The sequence below is a fragment of the Anoplophora glabripennis genome, unplaced genomic scaffold, assembly GCF_000390285.2.
Source record: "Anoplophora glabripennis isolate ALB-LARVAE unplaced genomic scaffold, Agla_2.0 scaffold36, whole genome shotgun sequence".
NCBI lineage: Eukaryota > Metazoa > Arthropoda > Insecta > Coleoptera > Cerambycidae > Anoplophora > Anoplophora glabripennis.
Genome location: NW_019416310.1, coordinates 1418158 through 1424788, shown reverse-complemented (window position 1 = coordinate 1424788; position 6631 = coordinate 1418158). Strand labels below are relative to the sequence as shown.

General features: G+C 32.2%; 1 protein-coding gene across 1 annotated transcript in view; it reads left to right on the top strand.

Annotated features, from left to right (window-relative positions):
* The first annotated feature begins 316 nt into the window (after nt 1-316).
* LOC108915861 overlaps nt 317-6631 on the top strand; it is a 30563-nt gene continuing 24248 nt past the window's right edge. Inside the window, exon 1 of the mRNA XM_018722009.1 lies at nt 317-355. The gene's annotated coding sequence lies outside the window, so the exon portion shown is untranslated. The remainder of the gene's footprint in view (nt 356-6631) is intronic.

The following is a 6631-nucleotide window of genomic DNA, read 5'->3' as shown; positions in this document are numbered from 1 at the left end:
GTACCTCAAAGCATTACTCCTACCTGATGAACTGTGTATCTCAAAGTTTAACAAACCGATACCTGTATTTTCAAGAAAAGTGCAGTGAAAAATATGAATTTAATAGATTGCCGTCACTTTCACAGGTACACGAATCTGTCGAAAATGAATTGTATGGCAAATAAGATTGACTCTTTTGTAAATGCTTTGTTCTGGTGACTAATAATTTATCATTATCTACTTGCAAAATGAATAAATTTATATCTGGGAGGAAATAGGTAGACCACGGTTATCAAGGCACTGAAAATTGTGTAAAAGTATGTGTCAGTTGATTTTAAGCTGTTATAACGGTGTTTTGAGAAGCATTATATCAAAGGTAGGATTATTTTTAATATGGCATGCTCTCTGAGATGTATTCATTTACTATACAGGGTGTTTCATAATAATGTGCAACTATTTTAAGGAGGTGTTTAGAAAGTAATTTTAGGGGGTAACATTTTTTCGATTTGAGCCCCCCTTGAGAAAATATTCAAATCTCAAAATGGCCGAAAATATTGGCTTTTATTTTTTTTTATTAAATTTTTAGTTCGTATTTGCTTAGCTTTTCCTATTGATAAAAAAAAAATTGCAAAAAGCATGTCAAAAATGACAATCGTTTTTGGTAACTGTTATACTAATTATGAGTACCTAATCGGCAAGGAAAAATAATTTATTTTTTTGCTCGTAAACCATTAAGTATACGAAAAAATGGGAAGAGCAAAAAAGTTTCTAAATGAAATGTAGTAGTAAAAGCTATTTTTCTTGTTGGAATTGGCTAACGTAGAAAAAAGTTATGAGAGTAATAAAACCAAGGGGTGCTAATTTCTTTCATTCAAATCAAAAAAATATGTTAGAAGTACCCCCTCTAAAGTAACTTTCTAAACACTTCCTTAAAATATTTGCACATCATTATGAAACACTCTGTATATTTTCTCTGTGTCCGAAAATAATGCAATAAAATTCATATGTTTTTTCAATTCAGATTCTAAAAAATTCGCAGGTCAATTAGTACATAAATAGAAATTGTCACTTTTCTGCAATATTTTCTATTTTTTTGAGCCATGTTTGACAGACCTATAACATTACCAACATTTTCTTTAATAGGAGGCTCTATATTTTACAGTATAAATAGATAACCCTTCTAAACGAATTCAGCGATATATGGTTATACCTACTTTTTTGTCATAGTTGTCAACAAAATGTAAAAAATTGTCTTTTATGTCGTACTGACGACTGTTTCAAACAATCATACATATGTACCTACTCTTTATTAATCTTTTTCTATTTACTTTGACCCTTTGTGGCCTGAATTATCTCGTGTTTTCTAAAAGTATATTTTTTAAAATCTTTGATTATTCAACTATTGAAAAGGGTATACAAAACTTATATATTATACAAAAAATAGTTTTTATTATATAGAAAAAACAGAAAGATGTGGTTCCACTATGGAACCACAAGGAACATAAGTACATACATAATTTTTTATGGAATACGTAAAAACAGTTCGATTTATCAGTTAAGCAAAGTCAAATTTCGTCATATGTCCTGGGAATAAAACGGTTATTATTAGGTAAATGTTGCATATAAATTTGTTTCACACATTTTTTTCTATGAGCTCCTTTGTAAACAAACAGAAAAATATTAGTTGGTGAATCTGCAGGTTCGGGCATATTTGGTCCACTGGTTTTTTTCAAAAGAATGCGAGGTGTTAGCGTGTGCCGAATTACTAGTCCACTGATGTATGAATGTCGCCAAAAGAAAATCATCCTCACTGTCGTAATCCAAAACTTCTTTGCTTGTTGGTACTGGCAAATCAGGTATATATTCTGACAAATCTTCAATTGAGTTCATAAGACACTCATCTGCATCAATTTCATCTTCTGATGGTGCCTCAGAGGTAATGGAGCCCGTATCGGAAGGTATCTCATCCAACATAACAAACGCCTCATCAGAACTCATAAGAAAATTAATTAATTTGTGTAGCCTAGTGGTCCCAAATGGAACCACAGTATATTTACTAGAAAATAAAAGTTTTAGCTATAAAAAACCATCAACATTTTGACACAAAACTGTACTAGAATGCATATTTAAAAGAATAAGATCATAATCTTACGTGACGTGGTGTTTTTCCCTAATAAGAGACTATCTCTAAACACGTGCAAAAACCGTCGTGCGAGACTCACAAACAACAACTGAGAAACGAATAAACACAACGCGCAACATTTGAATTAAGGAGGGGGGAATGACGCCTAAAGAAGAATATATCATGTGGTTCCACCTAGCACTTACTAGGCCGCTTCTACGACATAGTTTGAACTGTGGTTCTAATAAGGCACCACTAGCCCACAAAGGGACTAAAAAAAAACACATCGATAAACACATAAAATTCACCAGAGTACCTTAGGTACTCATATATCGTGAATCGTTTTAGTTCCAAATCATTCGTTGTTAAGTTATTTTGAAAAAGGTTGTCCGTTTAAGCGAAAAACAAAGAATTAAAATTTTAATTGATGCGGAGATAAAATCCGTAGTCAAAAGGATTTTTCGCCATAAGTATCCAGACCAGAGAATTAGTCGAGCTTTAATAAGTAAAGTATCGAAAAAGTTTGAAAAAAACGGTATAAAAGATTTAGGTACCTGGATCAGAAAGGCAAAGAATGGTAAGCGAAAATAACCATCAAAATGTGATGCTCGCCGTTACTCAATATCCTCACTCAGACAGATGATTACTGTTTTGCAACGAAATTAAAAATGTATTTCAAAGACAACCCAACTTAAAACATCAGATAATTTTCACTGACGAAGCAACTTTTTTCTAAAACGGAACCGTGAACAGGCAAAATAATAGGTTTTGGAGTCCAGAAAATCCGCATTGGATGCAAGAAAAACATACACAACGACCGAAAAAAGTTAATGTTTGGGCTGGAATAGCAGGAAATCGCATACTGGGACCTTATTTCTTTGAGGGCAATTTAACAGGCGACATTTACTTGGATTTTTTGCATTTTCAGCTGATTCCAGCCCTGGAATTATTTTTTCCTAACCCTAATGAGCACGATATGCCTGCTGGTGATGTCTGGTTCCAACAAGATGGTGCCCCTTCCCATTTTCGCTTCGATGTAAGAAATTATCTTAATGAAGTTTTCCCAGATCGATGGACAGGCCGAAGAGGGCCGCTTGAAAAGCCACCAGGCTCCCCTTACTTAACCCCATTAGATTTTTTTGTGGGGTTATCTAAAAGCTGAATGTATGTGAACAGACAAGACACTATCGAAGGATTCAAAAATCGTATCAGAGTAGAAGTTCGAAACATTACATAAAATGTTATTCAAAATGTAGTTGATAACTTTGATCACTGAATTAGGCATTGTGCAATGGTTAATGGGGTCCACATTGAACATTTGCTGTTATAAAATAAAAAGTAGTATTAAATTATTGTTTTCATTTAGGTAATTCTTATATTCTTTGACAACTGTGACAAAAAAGTAGGTATGACCTTATAGCACTGAATTCGTCTTTAGAATGGCTATCTATTTACACCATAAAATTTAGAGCGTCCTATAAAAAAATGCCGATATTGTTATAGGTGTGTCATACATGGCTCAAAAAAGTAGAAAATGTTTCAGAAGAGTGAAAATTTCTATTTACTAATTGTTCTATTTCAGCGATTTTTTTAAATTACAACTGGAAAAAAATATGAATTTTGTTCGGTATTTTTACTGAGTCAACTAGTTACAAATATGATTCTAAACTAGGCATATTTTTTCAATAAAAAGTTACAAATAATATAATTTAAATCCTTGACCTTGACAAGATCTTTATATAAGATTCTTTAATCGTCTTAATAGATGGATACTAGTGTTTAAATTGATTTTTTTTCTGTGGCTGTAATTGTTACCAAGAATAAGCCTACTAAATTTTTAAAAATGTATTCGCTGGTAAAAAGTTATGACAAATTATTTATTAATTAAAAAAATAACTTCGATAATATTGACTTCTCGAAACAGTGTCATTGAACCGTGTACTGTTCTTTTTATGAGTAGAATCACTATTATAGTTTGTTGCTCATAGTTTCCATATACCCGATATATTTTATGTTGTTTGTAAACCTACAGCAATTTAAATGTTCCGAGGCCTTTACTCGACCATGATGAACTGTAGTTTCCACTGAACAAAATATCACATTGATCTGTGAGATGAAAACTGTTGGACTTAGTACGCCACTGGATTCTATGATAAAATAGTCAACAAAACACAGTGTCAACATATCAGAAAAAAATTAAACTAGACAAGATATTTAACATATTCAGGGTGTTGCATGACGTACTGGAAAAACTTAGGGAATAAGTCCCTAAGGTCATTTTGAATAAAAAAGTTACAATATATATGGGTTCAATTCTTCGTGGTTACAAACGTCATTTTATGTAGTAAATTATTAGAACTTATTTCTAGCATAGATCTAATAGCATTATGGACTCGAAGCCGAATTTTTGCGCATTGTAGCTGTTCCAACATGAACAGCAATAGCGGCAGGCATTTGCCCTAAGTCACGTGACCTAGAATGCAAATCGCGCTACACTGATTTGAAAAGGAACTCTATTTCTTATTAGGAAATAGACTCTCTTTTTGGTAGGAACATAACAAATATTTATTTTTAAAGACAATAATAAGCTTTATTAAAATTGTATACTTCATAAAACAATATTTGTACATGAAACGTTTTTTAAATATGAATTAAATAGAAGGCAGTACCTACTAAATTATTACCTACTTTATTCAAATAGATAAGGAGACAACTACAATTGTTCAAGAAATAATTTGTGAATATTAATACTAATATTAATAAATAAGGAAATATATACTTTTTATTTACCCCCGCAGCTACATGCCATACTTAAAAGATAAAATACAATACATAAAACGTTTATAAAAACGACTTCCCCTTAAATATAACTACATATTTTTGAACAAATTTTGGGCAAGTAAAAAAAATAAATTATTCTGTTGCCGCACATATTAACATACAGGTATTATAATAAATGCAGCTTCATTCCTAACATCGATACTATAGGCCAAAGATGTAGTTCATACAGATTTAATACTGTTCAGCTAAATTGCTTTTGCTCAGGAAACATCGGGTCATAGGTAAGTCTGGAAATGCCCTAAGCCACGTGACCCGAAACTAATTTCATCTCATTTTACATGTTGTCTCCTACCCTCTCTCTATATTGCATCCATAGTATACTATGTTAGATCCATGGTTCCTAGTAATACCATTTTTGCCAAGTAAATCCTCAATTATAATTTTATTTACCGATAAGTCGCTGTTTACTCCAGATGTGGACAATATGCACAATTCCCACAAATAGTCTGACGAGAATCCTCATTTAAAATAAAAAAATCTACCTACTCTTCAACGAGGGTTTCAACCTTTTCTTGGTAGGAAGGAGGACATTTCGAACAACGTAAATAAGTATGTTATTTTTATTTTGTTCGTTGTCATTTATAACTGTTATTCCTGACAATCAAACATAGTAAAATATGTATTAAGTACTTATTTCTAAACTTTAAAGGACCATAATTCAGTAACCATGGACAATTGACCCCCCTGTATATTATAACTTTTTTCCTCAGTATGACCTCAGAAACTTGTTCCTTAAGTTTGTCCAGTACGTCATGCAACTCGCTGTATGTATATCCTAATGTTTATTATTGTTGTTTAAAAAGATATTATACTAAGATATTATTTCCTAATAATTTTCAGACTAAAATTGTTCAACCATTAGTTTTCAATGTATACTCTCTGCGAAGAATTCTTGGAATGCAATGTTATGATATTATTTTATTAGTCACTACTTATAACAAATGTAATATACAGGGTGTGTCGTGTATAATCTATAAAAATTAAACTGCAGTTTTCTAACGATATTTGCAATAGAAAAGTCTTATACGAAAAAGTTCTATATTTTTGTAAATTAAAGTTCATTTACGGATCAGAATATTTTCTCTGGAACGATCCTGTCCGTGTGTCTGTCTCAATTTTTGTGGAATTTTACAATGCAAAAGTACAAACTAAGAAAAATACATATTTACAAAAAAGTGTTATTTTCTTATTATAATAATTAATAGTAATTACTATCTTAAATGCATTGTTGTTACTGCAACTAAAACACTAAACAAACTCCATTAAAATATGTATTAGCGCGGATACAGCCATGGCACCGATGCACCCAATTTTGGCGAATATTTTCCTAAATTCCAGATGTTCCCCTAATTGTGTCAGCAGCTTCAAATATACGGTTTCGCAATTCTTTCACCGTAGCAATTGGAGTATTGTAAACCAATGACTTCAACTAACTCCAAAGATAAAAGTCCATCGTAGTTAGAACGGGTGACCGAGGTGGCCATGGCACAAGACCAAAACGTCCAATCCATCGCTGAAGATAAAACATGCGTGCCCGAACTTGTCTAATAATTCAGGCAACCGGTTCTTCAAAAAAGTCAGCATATGTTGGTTCATTTAGTCGTCCTTCAAAGAAATAGGGACCCACAAGTACATCGCCTATTATGCCAGTCCAAACATTTACCGAGAACCGATGTTAAAAATGGTTTC